Here is a 21,789-nt window from a genome sequence, read left to right as displayed (position 1 = left end):
GCCATGATCTTATTGAATGGCAAGCAAGCTGCCAAAGGGCAGATTGTCTTCTCCTGTTCCTAGTTCTTATGTAATACAATTGATATGGTTTAATGTAATATTCTGCATTTCATGCATTCAACAGGCACACACACACACACCTCACACATATCCCACACACATACACACACACTCACTCACACACACCATACACACACCTACACACACACACACTCACATGCACTCACTCACACACGCACACACACACTCACTCACACACACACAACACATACTCACACACATACACACACGCTACACACACTCACATACACTCACTCACACACCACACACTCACTCACACTTCACATACACTCACTCGCACAACACACACACATCACTCACACATACACACACTCTCACACACATACAACACACACACTCACTGTACTAAAACTGAGGTTTAATGAATAAAAACTAAATTATGAAACTAATGACGACTAGGCCATAATGAAGCATGAACTAGAAGTCACCTCTGTTATGCCAGGAACATGGTAACCTTGGGCAAGAAACCAAGGAATGCTTCAGTTAGACACAGAGGGCAATAACAAAGAAAGCTCTTTTCATGACATCAATAAATGTTATAACTAGTAGCAGAAATTGTAAAATAAAAAAACATTTTAATTAAAGAAATGGCAAGAAAAGCGTGAAATGCTTAAAACCAATGGAATTGTCATTAATGATTTTTTAATGTAAGAAAAATCCATAGCGTGAGATGTTTAAAACAATGAAATTATCACCAATGTATTTGAATGGAAAAATAATGTATAAGTATTAGTGCTGTAAAAATCTCCCGTTGCGATTTCCGAAGTCCTTTTTGGAACTCGCCCAATCTTCGAAGATTGAATAAACATCTGTTGCTCTGTCTGTGTGTGTCTCGCAGTATTTCGAATTGCCACGAAAAGTGACAGCCGGTGGGGATAAGGGCTGATACCAGTCAACTTGGAGTTCGCCTTTTTGAACTTAACTTGTGGACAGTCTCCCTTGACACAAGGTTTAAAGGACAGTCCGCGGTTGGCAGATTTCGGAGGCAGGACCCGGTTGTTCTGAATCAGATCCCTAGAGTTAGAATAGTTAGCCAAGTGTCAGAACTATTCTCCGGAGATTCAGAAAGCCTAGACAGAAATCACTTATAACACATTCCTCCCTCACTCGTGACTTGGAGGTGCTGACGTTGGATTAGGATGGACAAAATTAAAATTCCCAGAACACCAGGTTATAGTCCAACAGGTTTAATTGGAAGCACTAGCGCTGCTGCTGCTGCATCAGGTGGTTGTGTGTTTTTAACTTTGTCCCTCACTCTTGTAACTTATGCAGAGCAACAAAAACCAGGAAGCAGTGCGCATGCTCCAGCCAACAATGGTCACAAGATGATTGATGTCAGCGGTGGACCAATGGAAGTACAGGGGCGGGGCTGAAGGACCTGGCGAGGCTGTTGGCCCTCCGACCAATCAGAGTGAATGAAAGGCGGGACTTGATTATACCACGTGATCATCCTCGCGGACAGCGCGGCTGTGCGGGCGGAGAGCTGTCGGTAAGGAAAGAAATAAACAGCAGGAAGCGGGAGGGAAACGGTGACGGTCTAGGCTGAGAGGTTTTGCGAACATTTGGTGCACATCGGAAAAGACAAATTTGAAATTTACAGTCTCGTTTTGGCAGTAAACCGGAAAATGCCTCATTTCGCGATTGACTCGAGTCAGTGCCGCCATCTTTATTCGGGGCAACGAATCACTGGACACGTGCAGCCGCCATCTTTGTAGGGGGCAAAGTTCAGAGGGGAGTATGTGCAGCCCTCCCTGATAGAGAGTCATGGGGCAGGATTTACACAGAGCACATTCACACCCAGGAAATGGATTTTTTTCTCTGGATTTGTTTCGTCATTCGTTTAAATGATTTGGATGTGAATTGAGGCGGTACCGTTAGTAAGATTGCTGGCGACACCAAAATTGTTGGTGTTGTGGTCAGTGATAAAGGTTGTCTCAGAATACAATGGGATATTGATCAGATGGGCCAATGGGCTGGGGAATGGCAGATAGGGTTTAATTTAGATAAATGTGAGGTGCTGCATTTTAGAAAAGCAAATCCGAGCAGGACTCACACACTGAATTGTAAGGTCTTGGAGAGTCTTGCTGAACAAAGAGACCTTGGAATGCAGGTTCACAGTTCCTTGAAAGTAGAGTCACAGGTCGATAAGACAGTGAAGAAGGCATTTGGTATGCTTCCCTTTGTTGGTCAGAGCGTTGAGTACAGGAGCTGGACAGGACATTGGTTAGGCCACTTTTGGAATATTGTGTGCAATTCTGGTCTCCCTATTATCAGAAGGAGGCACTGAAACTTGAAAGGTTTGAGAATTGATTTTCAAGGATGTTGCCAGGTTGGAGGATTTGAGTTGCAGGGAGAGGCATAATAGGGACTGGGGCCATTTTCCCTGGAGTGTCATAGGCTGAGGTGTAATTTTGAAGAGATTTATATAATCGTGAGGGGCATGGATAGCGTAAATAGACAAGGTGTTACCCTGGGGTGGTGGAGCCCAGAACTAGAGGATATAGGTTAAGGGTGAGAGGGGAAAATTCAACAGGGACCTAAAGGGCAACAAAAATTGTAACATTTCAAAGGCAGTTGAATAGGAAGGGTTCAGAGGGATGCCGGCCAAGTGCTGGCAAATGGGAATAGATTAGGTTCGAATATTTGGTTGGCATAGATGGGTTGTACTGAAGAGTCTGTTTCGGTGCTAGACATCTCTGACTGTGGGATCATAAAACTGCTCCGATTCGCCTCTGAGCACCTTGATGTCCACTTGTTCACTATCAAGCTTCCTCAGTCTCTGAGTGTATTTTTGCTCTGTTTAGTATTTTACTATTATGTTCACAGACCTTTCAGTAAATGAATTGTCCACTGCTGCCCGCCTCCTGACCATATTACAGAGGAGGTAGTACTGGATGTGTTGAATCATATCGAGGTGGATAAATCTCTGGGACCTGTTAAGATGTATCCCAGACATTTGTGGAAAGCTAGGAATGTGATAGCAGTGCCCCTCCCTGAGATATTTATATTGTCATTGGTGACAGGTGAGGTGCTGGAAGACATGTGCCATTATTTAAAAAGGTGGTAAGGAAAGGCCAGGGAACAAGAAGTCAGTGAGCCTGAAGTCAGTGGCAGGCAAGTTGTTGGAATGGATTCTGAGGGACAGGATTTACATGTATTTGGAAAGACGAGGAATGGTTAGGGATAGATAGCATGGCTTTGTGTGTGGGAAATTCTCTCTCTAACTTGATTGAGTTTTTTTTTGAAGATGTGACAAAGATGATTGATGAAGGCAGATTGTGAATGTTGTCTATATGGACACTGAACGATGTTCCACAAAGCAGACTGGTTGGCAAGGTTAGATAACATGAAATGTTGAGAGAACGAGCCATTTTGATACAAAACTGGCTTGAAGGTAGGAGGCAGAGGGTGGTGCAGAGGGTTGATTTGTGGACTGGAGGCCTGTGAGCAGCAGCGTGTTGCAGGAATGGATATTGGGTCCTTAAATAATTGACTTGGATGTGAATATGAGATATGGTCAGTAGGTTTACAGAAGACACCAAAATTGGAGGTGTAGTGGACAGTGAAGAAGGTTAGTTCAGAATACAACAGGATCTTGACCAGATGGGCCATTGGGGCGAGGAATGGCAGACTGGGTTCAATTTAGACAAATGTAAGCTGTTGAATTTTGGAAAGGCAAATCAGGGCAGGACTTATACACTTAATGGTAAAGTCCTTGGGAATGTTGCTGAACATAGAGACCATGGAGTGCAGGTTCATTGTTTCTTGTAAGTAGAGTCATAGATAGGCAGGCTAGTGAAGGTGGGGTTTGGTATGCTTATATTGATTGGTCAATGCATTGAGTACAGAAGCTGGATGTCAAATTGTGGCTGGACAGGACATTGATTAAGCCATTTCAGGAATTATGTTTTAAGTTCGAAATCCCCTGTTCTGGAAGGATGTTGTGAATCTTGAAAGAGTTCAGACAAGATTTACAAAGACTTTGCTAGGATTGGAGGATTTGGGCTACAGGGAGAGGCTGAATAGGCCAGGGTTAATTTCCCTGGAGAGTCAAAGACTGAGAGGTGACTTCATGGGGATTTATAAAATCATGAGGGGCATGGATACGGTGAACAGCCAGGGTCTTTTCCCCCCAGTTAGGTGAGTTCAAAACAATCGCATGGGCTTAAGTTGAGAGGGCAAAGATTTAAAACGGATCTAAGGGGCAAAGTTTTCAAGCTGTGTGTGGTGTGTGTGTGGAATGAGCTGCCAGATGAAGTAGTGGAGGCTGATACAATTACAACATTTGAAAGGCATCTGATTGGGTACATGGACAGGAAGGGTTTCAAGTGATACAGACCAATCGCTGGCAAATGGGGCTCCAGTTGTTGAGGATTCCTAGTTGGCATGGACAAATTGGACCAAAGGTCTGTTTCTGTGCTGTACATCTCTATGACACTAATAAATGAAAATAAGATGTGTTCCTCTTTTGTGGAGAGCTAGCAGAAGCACAGATAATTGTTCTTGGAGCTGAGAAGGTTAAGCAGTGATTTTGATCAGCTGCAAATTTGTTTCTAAGATATTTAATTTGCAGAGAGAGGGGAATTGTTAACAATGTCACAATTTTAGTAACTATTTTCAGGTAATTGGCAAATAATAAGTGAATATGTGAACATTATGTTCTTCAATAAGTTCTGAGCATCTGGAATAGTCTGAACGGCAGCTGGACAGACTCAGCAATTATTCATAAACAGATTTGGAATTTTACCTTTTAAGGGAAGATTTGGGGTGCTATGGGCAAATGGGAAGGGAATTGGGACAGATTTGCAGCATTTCTAGAGGGAGAGAGTATAGCCCCAATGGGCTGAATAGCCCCCAGCCCCTGTGCTCTGTGATACTGTCCCATTCACTGTGAATGATGAAGCTCATCCCAGAGCAGAGAGAGGGAGGATCCCACCAATCATCCGGGGCCCATTGTGAGGTGAGTGATGTCAGGGCAGGCCAATAGGGCCAGAGGGCAGTACTGGAGGACCAGGTCGTACGAGTTTGTCATCCAACCAATCGGAGTGAATGAGGGCATCCTCAAGGTTGGAACTAAAGAAAGGCACATATCGCAGAGATTTGAGAAACTGGAGGACGTGAGATAGGGAGCGTTCTGTGGCTAGTGAGGAATTATATAAATAAGGAAGAGTTGTGAGGATGGTTTAGGTGACATTGATCAGGCGAGTTGAGGATGGAGGAATTGAGGGATCGTGAGGATTAGAGTCATAATGTTATACAGCAAGGAAACAGGCCCTGTGGTCCAACCAGTCCATGCCGACCATAATTCCAAACTGAACTAATTGTACCTGCCTCCGCTTGGTCCACATCCATCCAAATATTTCCTATTTATGTACTTATCTGAATGTCTTTTCAATATTGTAATTGTATTCACAGCTACCACTTCCTCTGGAAGTTCATTCCACACGTATATCTTTTTTATTAAAACCTTCATGTATTTTCTCAAATCTTTCTCATTTCTTCTCAAAATGAATGCACCCGAGTTTTGAATCCCCCTCTCCCCCGGCTATTCACCCTGTCTACACTCTTTCTAATTTTATAAACCTCTAATAAGCTCACGCCTCAACCTCGTGCACGCCAGTGAAAAAATTCCCAGCCTATCCAGCCTCTCCTTAGAACACAATCCCTCCATTCATGGCAACATGCTGGTAAATCTCTTCTGAACCTGCTCCAATTTAATAATCTCCTTCCTATAACAGCACAACCAGAACTGGATAGAGTATTCCAGAAGAGGCCTCCCCATCATCTTGTACATCCTCAACATAACGTCCCAACTCCTGTACTCCAAGGTCTGAACAATCAAGGTAAGTGTGCTTAGCACCTTATTAACCACCCTGTCTACATGTCACACAAACTTCAAAGACGTGAAGCCCTCGATCTCTTTGTTCCCATATCACTACTCAAGGCCCTACTTTTATTGAGAGTAAGTCCTGCCCTCGTCTGTTTTGTCGGGTTGTTATATTTTGCATTTATTCCAATCCAAAAAAATTGAGTATAAAGGCAGTAGGGGTATAATTAAGAGGGAAATCAGGAAGCAAAAAAGGGACGTGAGATAGCTTTGGCGAATAGGTTTAAGAATAATCCGAAGGGCTTCTATAAATACATGAAGAAGAAAAGGCTAACTAGGAAGAAAATAGAGACCCTCCAAGATCAGCAAGACAACCATTGTGTGGAGCTGCAGGCGATGGGCGAGATAGGAAACCAGTGTTTTGCATCAGTGTTTACTGTGAAGAAGTACATGGGAGATATAGAATGTGGGAAATAAATGGTGACATCTTGAAAAATGTCCATATTACAGAGGAGGAGGAGATGCTGGATGAGTGGCTAAGGAGCTGGTGCAGGGGAAAAGGATTCACATTTTTTTTGGATCATTGTGATCTCCTCTGGAGTAGAGTTGACCTGCATAAGAAGGATGGATTGTACCTGAATTGGAAGGTGTTAACATCCAGACAGGGAGATATTAGTGATACTCGGGAGGCATTAAACCAGTGAGGGAGTGGGTGTAAACCCAATAAGATAGTGAGGAAAGAGTATGTCTGAGACTAGTACAGTTCAGAAGTCAAATAGTCAAGGCAGGCAAGGGCAAGGCACAGAATGAAGTCGGACTGAGCAGTTGCACTGCATTTACTTCAATAGAAGAGGCCTGACAGGGAAGGCAGATGAGCTCAGGGTATGGTTTTGAACATGGCACTGGGATATTATAGCAACTACAGAGGTATCACTCAGGGATGGATAGGACTGGCAGCTTAATGTTCCAGGGTATAGATGCTATAGGAAGAATAGAAAGGGGGACAAGAGAGGAGGGGGAGTAGCATTTTTGATTCAGGATAGCATTATGTTTTTGCTTAGGGAAGATATTGTTGGGAGTATGCCCATTGAAGTTATTTCGTTGGAACTGGGAAATAAGAAAGGGATGACCACCTTATTGGGGTATTCTGCATGGATTTTGTCTGGGTTCTCTGGTTTCCTCCCACAGTCCAAAGATGTGCAGGATAGGTTGGATTATCCAGGCTGAATTGTCCACAGTGTTCAGGGATGTGCAGGTTGGGTGGATTGTCCAGGCTGAATTGTCCGTAATGTTCAGGCATGTGTAGGTTGGGTGGCCCTGGGAAATGCAATGTTACTGGGGGAGGTGAGGAGGCTCTCAGGGTCAGTATCAGTGTGATGGGCTGAATGACCTGCTTCCACACTGTTGGGATTCTCTGATAATTCTACTAGTTTTAAAATAGTTACAGAAAATAATAGACCAGATCTACATGTTAAGGTTCTGAATTGGACAAAGGCTGATTTTGATGGCACGAGGCAAGAACTTTCACCTGGCCCCTCCAGCCTGCTCTACCATTCAATAAGATCAGGGCTGATCCTTTCATGGCCTCAGCTCCACGGTCCCGATCTCCCACCATAACCCTTAATTCCTTTCCTGTTCACAAATCTACATTTTGCCTGAAAGGCATTCAAATGCTGCAGTCAGCAGGGAACGCCACAGATTCACAACCCTTTAGCTGAAGAAGCTCCTCCTGATCTCAGTCCTAAATCTGCTCCCCTTATTTTGAGGCTCTGGAGTTGGACCCGACCCCAGTGGAAATAGCCTCCCTGCTTCTGTCTTATCTCCTCCCCTCATAATTTTATTTGTTTCCTATCCAACGTCCCATTCTTCTAAATTACAATGAGTATAGAACATGTTTTCTCAATCTCTCCACATACACTAACCCTCTCAACTCCCAACTCAAACTAGTGACCCTCCTCTGCACTCCCTCTAGTGCCAGTACATCCTTGCTAATGTAAGGGGATCAAACCTGTACACAGTACTCCAGGTGTGGCCTCCCCAGCCCCCTGTACAGCTGCAGCATAACCATCCCTCTGGCAATGAAGGACAATATTCCCTTCACTGCCTTAATGACCTGCTGTACCTGCAACCCAGCTTCCTGTGATTCATGCACAAGGACACCCAGCTCCCTCTGCACAGCAGCCTGCTGCATGTGTTCATCATTTCATCATCCAGTTTGCTGTTAGTCCGACCCAAATGGATGACCTCACATATCCCAACATTGAACTCCATTTGCCAGATCCTTACCCACTCACTTAATTGATCTGTATCCCTGTGCAGACTGACAGTGGCCTCTGCAGACATTGCTTTACTCATCTTTGTATCAAATGTGAACTCTGACACCGTACACTTGGTCCTCAATTCCAAAACATTTGTGTAAATTGCAAACAGTTGTAGTGTCAACACTAATCCAAACACCCATTTATCCCCATTATTTATTATGTTGGTGAACCGATCCTGTATCAATGATAATTACCCATAATGTTGTGCATCTTTACCTTATACAGCAGCCTTTTGTGTGGCAACGTATCGAATACCTTCTGGAAATCCAGGTACACCACATCCACCGGTTCCCCCTTGTCCAACGCGCTCATTGTATCCTCAAATAATTCCAGTAAATCCATTAAACGTGACCTGCCTTTCATGAATCCATGCTGTGTCTGCGAAATGAGACAATTTCTACCCAGATATCTCACCACTACTTCCTTGAGAGATTCAAGCATTTTCTCCACTGCAGAAGTTAAGCTAACAGGTCCTTTTTGAAAAATTAGTGGCACCAATTTGCAGCTTCCAGTCTGTCAAAACCATCCCAGAATCCAACAAATTTTAGTGAATTATCACGAGTTTGTTATTCTTCCCCCCCCCCCCCCCCCCCCCCCCCCCCCCCCCCCCCACCCCCATCTCCTTTAGTCCCTCGAATGCATTCCATCAGGGCCAGGAGACCCAGCTACCTTGAGGCTGTTATCTTTCCCAACATTGCCTCTTTACTGGGAATGATTGTTTCTCTGTCCTCATCTGCCATTACCTCCACAGGCCTGCCAGAATGAGAGTATATAGACAGTATGTTCCTGTTAAGGCCAAGGCTGGGAGGTGTAGGGAATGCTGCCTGTCGAAAGAAATTGAGGGCCTGGTCAGGAAAATGAAGGAGGCATTTGGCAGGTACAGAGATCTGTGTTTGTGAGAATCCCTAGAGGAGTATAGGGGCAGTAGGAGTATACTCGAGGTAAACCAGGAGGGCAAAAAGGGGACATGAGATAGCTTTAGGAAATGGGTATAAGGAGAATCCAAAGTGATTGTACAAACACACTAAGGACAAATGAGTAACCAGGCAGAGAATAGGTACCTGCAAAAATCAAGGCTGTCTGTGGAACCGCAGGAGGTGAGAGAGGTTCTGTGTGAGTGGAGAGGTTTTACAAACACAATGTGCGCATCGGAAAACACATTTTGTAACGTCCCAGTCTCGTGTTTTCAGTAAATGGGGAATTGCCTCAGTGTGGCTGCAGGTATGTGTACGCGTCACCATCTTTATTCGGGGCAAGAATTCACTGGATACATGCGGAACTGCCAGCTTTGTAGGGGGCAAGGCGCTGCCAGGCGCATGTGCAGCCTTTCTGTGGTACAGAGTCATTGGGCAGGATTTACAGAGCACATTCAAACTCAGAGAAATGGATGTTTATTGCTGGATTTGTTTTGTCATTCATTTAAATGATTTGGTATCGGAAATGAGTTTGCAGGTCATACAAAATTGGAGGTATTGTGGATAATGAAGAAGGTTACCTCAGATTACAATGAGATATTGATCAGATGGGGTTTAATTTAGATAAATGTGAGGTGCTGCATTTTGGAAAAGCAAATCAGTGCAGGACTTATACACTGAATGGCCAGGCCCTGGAGACGTTTGCGGAACAAAGAGACCTTGGACTGCAGGTTCATAGTTTCTTGCAAGTCAAGTGGCAGGCAGATAGGATGGTGAAGAAGGTGTTCAGTTTATATTCCTTTATTGGTTCGAGCATTGAGTACAGGATGTGGGAGGTCATGTTGCTGTACAGGGCATTCGTTAGGCCACGTTTGGAATATTGTGTGCAGTTCTGGCCTGCCTCCTATCAGAAGGGTGCTGTGAAACTTGAAAGGTTTCAAAAAAGACTTCCAAGAATGTTGTTAGTGTTGGAGGATTTGAGGTTGGAGGCTGGGCTGTTTTCCCTGGAGTGCAATAGGCTGACCTGTGATGTTATGGAGGTTTATACTATCAAGAGAGGCATGAATGGAGTAAATGAACAAGGTGTTTTCCTTGGAGTGATGGTGTCCAGAAGTAGAGGCATTGCTTTAGGATGAACGGATAAAATTTCAAAGGGGCCTAAAGGACAACTCTCATGCAGTGGGTGGAATGAGCTGCCAGAGGAAGTGGTGGAGGCTAGTACAGATAAAACTTGTTAAAGGCGTCTAAATAGACACATGATATGATGAGTAAGCGTTTACAGGGATATGGGCCAAGTGCTGGCAAATGGGAATAGATTAGGTTCGGATACCTGGTTGTCATGGATGAGTTAGACTGAAGGGTCTGTGTCGGCGCTATACATCTCTATGACTGTGGGATCATAACAGCTTATACTGTTCTGCTTCATCTCTGGGCTCCCTCATGACCACTTTGTTAATGTCTAGCTTCCTCAGTCTCGAACAATGGGTGTATTTTACTATTACTTTTACAGACATTTTTATACGTTAATTTTTCACTGCCGCCCAGCCCCTGACCGTGTGCTGCTTATTAATTTTTTTTCTGGAAAATTTTTGACAGTCAAGAATTCTTTTTTCCGATGAGCAAGTGTATTTTCCTTCCGTTTCTGACTATAAATTCTGCATCATTTTCGTTCCCTGTAATCCGTTTTGCACTCCCTGAAATATCAACTGTGTTTCTCCTTCCACAGATCCCAGTGATTAATGCCAAAGCCCTGTTGCCTGGGGAGAGGGTGATGTTTGACTTTCTTGTACAGCTGCAGTTTGTGTGGTGAAGGTGCTCCCACAATGTGGTTGGGTAAGAGACATTACAGATTATTCATTACAGCAACAGTGATGATTTGAAGATAATGTCCAAATCAGGAACAGTTTGTAGTTTTATTATCATGCTTATAATTTCACACAAATATTATTGGAAACTTTAGACAAGGCCAGAGAAGTAGGTTTTGAGGAATGTCTTAAAGGAGGAAAGCAGACCTGTGAGGTTTTGGCTGTGAATTTCAGAGCTTGTTGCTTTGGCAACTGTAAAAGCAGCCACACAGGTGAGGTAATGAATTAACAGATCATTGGGAGTCTCGAACAGAATGGGTTGTCGAGTTCTCAAAGGGTGTGTGATGCAGCGAGCTAGGGATGGTCACAACCAGGAATTATATCAAGGGTGAGAATTTTAAATTGAGGGATGTGGGCCGGATGCTGGCAGGTGAGACTAGATTGGGTTGGGATATCTGTTCGGCATGGACAGGTTGGGTCGAAAGGTCTGTTTCCATGCTGTACATCTCTGTGGCTCTATGTTGTTGATTATGAATAGCAGCCTTTTGATGGATCAACAAGTTTTGGTACGAGGAAGTACTTGGGCAGAGATTTAGTTTTTCTTGAGATAACTGGGAGGTTGAATGTGGGAAGTTGGCCAGGAGTGTGTTTGTATAAGGAAGTCTGGAGATAACACAAGGTGAATGAGAGTATATGAGCTAATACAATGTTAGAATCAGCTCGAAATAGTGGTCTTGTCCCCCTCACCTCACCACACCTCTGGGATTCAGCTGGTTGTCAGGTTGTGAATCAGGCGGTAACACAATCGGGAGCTGAGTGGCCATGGTGGAGCCTGAAATGAGTGTCACTCAGCTGGCTGTTGCTGAGCAGCTGCTGCTTGGTAGCCCTGTTGGTGACATCTTCCATCACTTTACTGCTGATCGAGTGTGGACTGACGGAGGGAAATTGGCTTGGTTGGATTGCCCTGTGTTTTCTGTTGAACATGCCTGGGCAATGTTCCACAATGTCAGTAGATGCCAGTGCTGGAGCGGTACTTGGCTTGGCGGGTGGCAAGTTCTGGAGCACAAGCCATTAGTATTATTGCCAGGATATTGGCAGGGCCCGTAGCCTTTGCACTACTTAACCACTTCTTGATGTTATTCAAACTGAATGAAACTGGCTTAAAACTCACATCTGTGATGTTGGAAACCACTGGAGAAGGCTGGGATGGAGCATCCCACTTCTGGCTGCAAAGGCTGTTGACTTATCTGGTGCATGGATGTGTGAGGCCCCTCCATCAGTAAGGGTGGGGATATCTGTGATGCTTCCTGCAGTGAGTTGTTTTATTGTCCATCACCGTTTACAACTGGGTGTGGCAGTACTGCAGAGCTCTGATCTGATCCATTGGTTGTGGGATCACTTAACTCTGTTGCTTGGTGCTGATGCTGTTTGATATGCAGATGGTTCTGTTTGGTAGCTTCAGGTTGGCACTTCATTTTTAGTTATGCCTGGTGCTGCTCTGGGCATGCCCTCCTTTCCTGTCCTTTGTGATGGGTGAGAGCAGGATTTACAAACCCATGAGATTACAGATTGTGCTGGAGTACAGTTCTGCTGTTGTTGATGTCCCACAGTGCCTCAGAGAGATCCAATTTACGTTCCTACATCTCATCAAAGTCTGTTCCATTTAGAACGGTGATAGTGTCACTCAACACAATGGAAGTTTTTCTCAACTTTAAGCCAAGACTTGTGTCTCCAAAAAGAATGTGCAATGGTCGCTCCTACCGATACTGTCATGGACAGATGTGTCTGTAGCTGGTCAGTTCATAACAATGAGATCAAGTATGTTATTCCCTGTTGTTGGTTCCCTCACCACCTGCTGCAGACTCAGTTGAGCAGCTATATCCTTTAGGACATGACCAGCTCAGTCAGTAATTCTGTTGCAGAGCTAGTCTCGATTGTGGACATTGAAATCCTGTACCCAGAGTACGTTTAACACCATTTTACTTCCTCAGTGCTTCCTCCAAATGTTGTTCAACATGAAGGAGAAGTGATTCATCAGCCAAGGGAGGACGGAGCGTGGTAATCAGCAGGAGCCATGAGACTTCCTGGTGTCCGGAGTCAATGCTGAGTACTCAGAGGGCAAATCCTCCCTGTCTGTGCCACCACCTCTGCCTGGTCTGTCCTGCTGGTGGGACAGGACATATCCAGAGATTTCAGGAGAAAGTGAAGACTGCAGATGCTGGAGATCAGAGACGAGAGTGTGGTGCTGGAAAAGCACAGCAGGTCAGGCTGATGAAGGGCTTAAGCTCGAAACGTCGATTCTCCTGCTCCTCGGATGCTGCCTGACCTGTTGTGCTTTTCCATCACCACACTCTCGATATCTAGGGATGGTGATGGTGGTATCTGGTCATTGTCTGTAAAAGGGCTCCTGAAGAAGGGCTCATGCCCGAAACGTCGATTCTCCTGCTCCTTTGATGCTGTCTGACCTGCTGCGCTTTTCCAGCAACACATTTTCAACATTGTCTGTAAGAGTTGATTCCATGAATATGAGTATGTCAGGCTGTTCCTTGATTGGTCTGTGAGACAGCTCTGCACATTTTGACACCAAACTCCAGATGTTAGTCTGGAGGACGTTGCACCATCGAGCGGGCTGATTCTGTGGTTGTATTTTCTGGTGCCTTGTCAGATGCTGAGTGGTCCATCCAGTTTCATTCCTTTGTTGAGACTTTGCAGTGATGAATACAGTGAGTAGCTGGCTGGGCCACTGTCGGGTTGGAAGGATATTTTTCCACCATTGACAATGGTTCCATGGAGATTAGGAGATTCCTAATTCCAGTTATTTTTTCTTGAATTCAGATTCCACCATCTGCCAAGTTGGGATTCGAACCAGGATTTCTGTCATTGGTTTTAATATTTTGGGTAGAAGTTAAATACATTAGGTTTGTTCACTCACTTTAAATATCACTAACCCAGGTTTTGTTTCTTTGTGAAACACTGTCCATCATCCTGTCTCCTCCATCCTTCTCTCCACCAACAAGAGTTTGGAGCACATGGAGTTTCTCTGTCACTAAGACTGAGACAATCCGATCAGCTGCTTCCCTCCCTCCCACTGAGTCAAACTGCCTCGCGTGGTGTTCCCGGATTTTGTCCAAACTTTCTCCAATCCCGGTCAAGCCTTATCAGAGCTCATCTTGACCCTTTTACCCTCATCTCAGTAAACCATAGAGTTTCCACCTCTCTTTTCTCCCCCTCCTCATCAGTCTCCGTCACCGATTCACAGATATTGTTCCTTGTTCTGTCTTTTCTGGTTATGTCCTTCTCTCCCATTCTGTGAAAAACTAATATTTGACCTCATGGTTGTTGGAAAATCCTGCTCCATCTCCACTCTCCCTTTCCTTTCTGAATTCCTTGCATTTGGTGTCCCTCATGGATCTATCCTTGGCCCCTCTTGTATCTCCTCTACATACTGACAGGAGGTGACATTGTGCAAAAGCACCATGTTGGGTTTCACATGTACACTGACAATGCCCAGCTCTCCCTCCCCGTCATCCCTCTCCATTACTCCACTGTTACTCAGTTATCAAGCTGCTAACCACATTCCCACTACTCGATTAGGTGCAGTTTCCTCCAATGAAACATTGTCATGGTTAAACCCGTTGCCTGACCAATTCCTTTCCCTTACTGCTGAGCCCCTCCCTCTCACTGAGAACTATACAGCAGAACTACACTCTTCACAATATTGCAGTTCACTCTTCACAATATTGCAGTTGTTTCTGACGCGAAGCTGACCTTCTGATTAGACGTTTACACAATCCCAAACACCAGGAATTCCAATCTCTTAAACGTTGTTTGTCCCCTCCTCACTCCAGCTCCATTGCTACTGAAACCCCTTACCCGTGTCTGTGTTGCCTTAAACGTGATGAATCCGAAACAGAACCCTTGATTCTGTGACTGGCTCAGAATCTGGTTTCAGACTCCCCCCTCAGTATTTACCCTCAGACACATCAGTATTTATTCTGTCAAACCCCTTCAGAATCTGGTGGTGCGGTCTGATTGTAGCTTGTGGAAATGGCAGGGGATGATGTGTTGTATCTGGGTGGAAGGTAAGGACTTGGGGTGGGTGGGGGGAGCTTGCGGGTGTTCTATCCTTGTTGCAGTTGGAGGTGTGGGTTTCAAAGGCAGAGGTGCAGGAAGTGGAGGAGATACATTGGATGGTATTGACCACATGGGAGGGGAAATTGCAGTCCTTGAAATATTTGGTATTTTGGTATGTTCTTGCTTCACTGGAACACTGCAGTAAGCATGAGACAGAGGTGTTGGCCAGGTGTGTTCTAGTGACAGGCAGCTGGAAGCTCGGGGTCTGTTTTTGCAGCAGAACGTCGATCATCAGTCGCCATTTCCGCCACCTCCACTGAGATGCTGCCAGACACAGGTTCCTGTCCTCTCCATTAACAGCTATGCACCCTCCCAGCCAGATCATAATCCACTCCTTTGTCTTTCCAAATGTTCCGGTCTCTCTTTGGGTTCTGTCCCTGCCTATTATTTACTCTTTAACCCCCTATCTCCTGCAGTACAAAGATCTGCAGGTTAGTTGAATTGGCCAAGCTAAATTTCCCATAATGCTCAGGGATGTGTAGGTTAGGTGCATTAGTCAGGAGGAATATACAGTAATAGGGTAGGGGAATGGGTCTGGGTGGGATACCATTCGGAGGGACGCTGTGGACCTTTGGGCCGAATGGCCTGTTTCCACACTGTTTCCACTCTAATTTTCCCAGCTCCCATCGGTTCTGAGGAAGGGCCACTGGACAGATTCCTGTTCCCAGATGCTGCCAGACCTGCTGAGCTTTCCCAGCACCTCCTGCTTGTTGTTCCTGATTGACACCATCCATCCACCTTCCGGGTTTGATTCAGGCAGGGGGAGGATCCCACCACTGACCTCACAATGGGGTCCAGCTGATTAATGGCAGCTTTCCACCAATAGGAAAAGGAGGTGGGACTGGTGGACGAAGTGGAACCAGCTGGTCATCCAAACAATGGGAGAGAATGAGGGGCGTGGCCAGTGGGATGACACGTCACCAGTAACTCCGCCTGTGCAGTGTCACGTGACTCGGCCGTTGGTGAATGTGGGAGAGGCAAACAGGGAAGGGGAGAGTGGCCTCAGAGACAGAGGTAATGAGTCACTTCAGACTGGGAAGTTTTAATTACACTCTGTACCGGTCGTTAGTCTGAATTAGAAACTCTTAATCCCGCGTTTGCAGCAGATGGGAAAATGGCTGCGGCCCTCAGGCGGTGATAGGGCCTGGGATATGGCCGCCATCTTTATTGGGGGCAAGGTACAGTGAGGGGCATGGACATGTCCTCTTCCTCGGATGGGGGAGGGGGAGAGGCATTTACACATCAAGCACAAACCAAGAGAAAGGTATGTCTTTATATTCTGTTTTGTTTTGTCAATTTATTTCATAGGATAGTAAATCAGAATAATTGAGGTTGGGATCTCAAAAGTAAGTTTTTACAGTCAATGGAGTCATCAGGATCTGAATATCATTGGCATTTAACTGTGGAAGGAGAAAGGTTTGTCAGTTCTGTTTGTGGGAAAATATCTCCAATATTTTTGTTAAGCAGAAAGATGTACAAATTCGTGGTTGGAACACCCTTTGGGTGTGTGCTCTGTTCTGGGCCCTGCAGCTGAGGAAGGAGATATTGGCATGAGAGGGAGCACAGATTTATCCAAATTACACCTCGTCTCTTTGTAAGAACTCTCAGATTTAGACCCAATCACCCACTTCATGATGTTAACCTGTAAACTTCATATTTTCAATTACCTGCAAACTTCCCATTAAAACTCCTTTTAGACTCAAATTCCAGTACCTTTTCAGGTGGGATGTTTCAGCTTCTGACAACTGTCTGTTCATTCAGAAACTGCTGAGGTCCATGTTGACTCTGGGGTTACAAAGGGCTGAACTGAAAGATGAGATGCTGTCCCTGAGCTCCCATTGAGATACACTGGAACAGTACAGGAGGCTGAGGGCAGTGTAGGTGTGAGCAGACAATGAAAATGACAGGGCTGCACTGAGAGGGCTGCTTGGCTCAATGAGAGTGTTCTGGAGTTGGGTGTAAACAGAGTGAGGGGAGACGGGGAGAAGGTGAAGCTGAAACTCCGTTTTAGTTCAGGCCGTTCAGAAATTCCCATGGTCCCATTGGGAACAGCCAGTTTTTAAGTGATACCTGCGGGGTATTTGTTAACAGTTTTTAATGTATTTTTCCTGAGGGCAGTTGAGAGTTAACCACATTGCTGTGGGTCTGGAGTCACATGTAGGCCAGACCAGGTGAGGATGACAGTTTCCTTCCCGACAGGACATGAGTGAACCAGTTGGGTTTTCTAACAATTGACAATAGTTTCATGGTCATCATTCGCCTTTTCACTCTAGATTGTATTGGATTCCGATGCTGCCATCAGCCATGTTGGGATTCTAACCCTAATCCTCGGAACACTGTACATTTCAATCATCTGGCAGGAATACCATTAAGCCATTGCCTTCCTTTTTTAGCAATATTTAAAAGCAAGTTCCATCATTCTACGTGTACAATGTGAGATAAAATACTGTGGTGTCCATGTGTCGGCCTCTCCAAAAGGTCAATCAACAGAAATTTGTTTGGGGGTGAAATATGTCACTTTTTTGTGGAGGGGGGAGGTGGTTTATTAAACAAAAACGAATCCAAATAAAAATCTTATGCCACGGACATGTAATTTCTGAAGCCGGAGGGGGATTACAGAGACAGGGAGAGTTGTGGGGCTGGAGGGGGATTACAGAGACAGGGAGGGTAGTGAAGCCGGAGGGGGATTATAGAGACAGGGAGGGTTGTGGGGCCGGAGGGGGATTACAGAGACAGGGAGGGTGGTGAAGCCGGAGGGGGATTACAGAGACAGGGAGGGTGGTGAAGCCGGAGGGGGATTACAGAGACAGGGAGGGTGGTGAAGCCGGAGGGGGATTACAGAGACAGGGAGGGTGGTGAAGCCGGAGGGGGATTACAGAGACAGGGAGGGTGGTGAAGCCGGAGGGGGATTACAGAGACTGGGAGGGTGGTGAAGCCGGAGGGGGATTACAGAGACTGGGAGGGTGGTGAAGCCGGAGGGGGATTACAGAGACAGGGAGGGTGGTGAAGCCGGAGGGGGATTACAGAGACAGGGAGGGTGGTGAAGCCGGAGGGGGATTACAGAGACAGGGAGGGTGGTGAAGCCGGAGGGGGATTACAGAGACAGGGAGGGTGATGAAGCCGGGGGGCGGATTACAGAGACAGGGAGGGTGGTGAGGCCGGAGGGGGATTACAGAGACAGGGAGGGTTGTGGGGCCAGAGGGGGATTACAGAGACAGGGAGGGTTGTGGGGCCAGAGGGGGATTGTTGTCCAAACATCACTGTGGTGTACATGGACTGCAGCATTTCAGGGAGGCGGTTAACCACCACTTTCTCCAAGACAAGTAAAGGTGGCCAATAAATACTGGTCTGGGCAGCAAAGGCACCCTCCAGTGAATAAAACCAAGCAGTGACCTCTCTGAGCTGACTTGCTGTGAAGTTAAAAACCTCTCTGGAAATGGAGTGGGCAGAGGAGAGAAACAGTGACATTTCACAGCTGCCCTCAGAGAGACCTCCCCCTTGGAAGTACTCAGAGCCGGGGATCAGCTCAGTGAGTTTCAGTCTCTTCAAACATCAATCTTAGTCAGTTTTATTTTATTAAATCTACAATAGTGAGTAAGGTGAGGATTTCTTTTTAATGTCTTACGGTCTCTTGATTAAATGTTTAAGATATAAAACGTAAGCAATAAGTTATTCTCAGGCAGTATTTTTCGAGCAGTAAGACTGTGCCTTTGTCTTGGTCTGTAGGTTGTTAAGGCGGAGAGATGGCCTGTTGTAGAGTGGCGTGCTGTTCCTGTCGGGTGCGGAAGATTAGGGAGAGTTTCAATGAACCTGATGATTTGTCTGCAAGAAGTGTGATTGCAAATCCTATTGGATCACATGGATTGGTGGAGGAGTGATTAAAGGCAGTGAGGAATTGGCAGGAGCCGGGGAGTGTGATAGGCGGCAGTCTCAGGATACTGCAGATACAGTCAGGTAGGTGGGTTACCTCCAGAAAAGCTAGGAGGGGTAGGTAGGTACTGCAGGAGTCTCCTGTGGCTATCCCCATCTCAGACAAGTGTACTGTTTTGGAAAATGTAGGTGGTAATAGACTTTCAGGGGAAAGTAGCACTGACAGCCAAGTTACTGGTACTGAGACTGGCTTCTAACATAATGTGAGGTGTATCCAGTTCCACACGATCGATGGTGATAGGGGACTCTCTCGTCAGGGGCACAGTCTGCCGTTTCTGCAGGTGACAGTGAGAGATCAGAATGGGGTGGTGCTGCCCTGGTGCCAGTGTCAAGGATATCTCTCAGAGGGAGCAGAACATTCTCAAAGGGGAAAATAACCAGTGGGAGGACATTGTACATTGGTACCAATGACATAGGAAGGGGAAAGCATGGGGTCCTGAGGAGCAGGGAGATTTGCTAGTGCCACTCGGGAGGCATTAAACCAGTGAGGGAGTCGGGGTAATCCTAAAGAGATAGTGAGAAAAGAGGTGAGTCTGAGGCTGGTACTGTTCACCAGATCAGACTATCAAGGCAGGCAAGAGCAAGCTACAGAATGAGGTGCGACGGACCAGTTACACTGCATTTATTTCAGTGCAAGAGACCTGACAGGTCAGGCAGGTGGGCTCAGGGTATGGTTTTGAACATGGCACTGGGATATTACAGCAATTACAGAGGCAGCACTCAGGGATGGATAGGACTAGCAGCTTAATGTTCCAGGGTATAGATGCTATAGCAAGGGGGCAACAGAGCAGGGGGAGAGGTGTTTTTGATTAGGGATAACATTATGGCTGGGCTTCGGGAGGATATTCCTGGGAGTACATCCAGGCAAGTTATTTGGGTGGTACTGAGAAATAAGAAAGGGGTGACCATCTTACTGGGATTGTATTATAGACTCTCTCCCAATAGTCAGCGGGGAATTGAGACACAATTTTACCGGCAGACCTCAGTTATCTGTAAAAATATAGTTGCAATGATAAGGGGTTTTAACTTTACCAACATAGCCTCGGAGTGCTGTAGTGTTAAGGGCTTGGATGGAAATGCATTTGTTCAGTGTGTACGAGAACATTTCTGATTGAGTTTGTAGGATGTACCTACTAGAGAAGGAACAAAACCTGACCTGTTTCCTTTATTCATTCACAGGATGAGGCTGTCACTGTCTCGGCCAGCATTTATTGCTGCGTTTACCCAGAGGGCAGTTAAGAGTCAACCACGTTGCTATAGGTCTGGAGTCCCATGCAGACCAGACCAGGTGAGGATGGCATTTTCCTTCCCTAAAGGTCATGAGTGAACCACATGGGTTTTTTCAACAATTGACAATGGATTCCTGTCGTCACTAGATTATTTTTTCCAGATATTTATTGAATTCACTTTCCAAAATCTGCCGTGATGGGATTCAAACCCAGGTCCCCAGAACGTTATCTGGGTCTCTGGATTAACTGTCTAGTGATAATTTCACTCCATCATCACTGCCTCTTAGGAAATGAGGCAGGGTGAGTGACTGAGGTATCAGTGGGGCAGCACATCAGCACCAAAGATCCCACAGTATTGTGGCTCAGTGGTTAGCGCTGCTTCCTCAGCAACAGAGACGTGAGTTTGATACCAGCCTCAGGCAACTGTCTGTGTTGGAGTTGGCACGTTCTCCCCAGTGTTTGTGAGGGTTTCCTTCGGATATTCAAATTTACTCCTACAGTCCAAAGATGTGTAGGTTAGTTGGATGAACCATGTTAAATTTCCCATAGTGTCCAGATGCAGTATATGAGGTTTTGGGATGTGCAGACAAATCTCTGCCTGATGTGAAAAGATCGTTTTGAGGTCCTGGACAGAGCTCAGTGAGGTGTGGCTGAACGTTTTACATTTCCCGTGGCGGTAAGGGAAGGTCAAAGGTGTGGAGCATGTGTTGGTGGGAGGGTGTGGACCTAACAAGGGAGGTGCAGAGGGAATGGTCTCTGTGGAACGCAGATAGCGGTGGGGAGGGAAATATGTCTATGGTGGGGTCTGACTTTAGGTAGCAGAAATAAGAGGTTAATGCGCTGTATCTGGAGATTAGTGGGGTGGAAGGTGAAGACCGCAGGGCTGTATTCTTTATTGTGGCTGGAGGGGTGGGGTAAAGGTGGAGGTGCGGGAAGTGGAGGGTATGTGTTGGAGGGCATTGTTGATCAAGTCGGAGGAAAGTTACGGTCCTTGTAGTAGGCCTTTCTGGGATGTCCTGGAATAGAATCCAAAGAGATTAAACAAATATATCACAGACAAAAGATTAACTGGACCAGAGAATAGGACCGCTTAAAGGTCAACAAGGCTGTCTATGGAATCACAGAGGGTGTGAAAGATATGCAAATATTTCACGTCATTTTTACTGGAGAAGGATATGGAAGCTCGAGAGTTTGGAGAAATAAACAGTGATAACTTTGAAAGTGTCCATGTTACAGAAGAGGTGGTACTGAATGTCTGAAATCGCATCAAGGTGGATAAAGCCATGGAACCTGATCAGGTGTATCCTGGAACTTTCTGGAAATCTAGGGAAGTGATTGTTGGGCCTCTCCTGTGATATTTGTATCGTTGATAGTGACAGGTGAGGTGCCATTATTTTAAAAAAGGTGGTAAGGAGAGGCCATGGAACAAGAGAACAGTGAGCCTGAAGTCAGTAGCAGGCAAGTTGGTGGAAGGGATTCTGAGGGACAGGATATCCATCTATTTGGAAAGGTAAGGAATGATCAGGGAGAGTCACTGTGGCTTTGTAC

General features: G+C 45.8%; 1 long non-coding RNA gene across 2 annotated transcripts in view; it reads left to right on the top strand.

The window, feature by feature from the left end:
* The first annotated feature begins 1,522 nt into the window (after positions 1-1,522).
* LOC132810416 (uncharacterized) overlaps positions 1,523-21,789 on the top strand; it is a 34,042-nt gene continuing 13,775 nt past the window's right edge. For both annotated transcript variants that reach the window (XR_009642812.1, XR_009642813.1), the window contains exons 1-4: positions 1,523-1,570; positions 5,820-5,924; positions 10,870-10,976; positions 20,192-20,300. This is a non-coding gene — a long non-coding RNA (uncharacterized LOC132810416). The remainder of the gene's footprint in view (positions 1,571-5,819; positions 5,925-10,869; positions 10,977-20,191; positions 20,301-21,789) is intronic.

The sequence above is a fragment of the Hemiscyllium ocellatum genome, unplaced genomic scaffold (assembly GCF_020745735.1).
Source record: "Hemiscyllium ocellatum isolate sHemOce1 unplaced genomic scaffold, sHemOce1.pat.X.cur. scaffold_1706_pat_ctg1, whole genome shotgun sequence".
NCBI classification, from domain to species: Eukaryota; Metazoa; Chordata; class Chondrichthyes; order Orectolobiformes; family Hemiscylliidae; genus Hemiscyllium; species Hemiscyllium ocellatum.
This window is presented reverse-complemented; position numbering and strand designations above follow the sequence as displayed.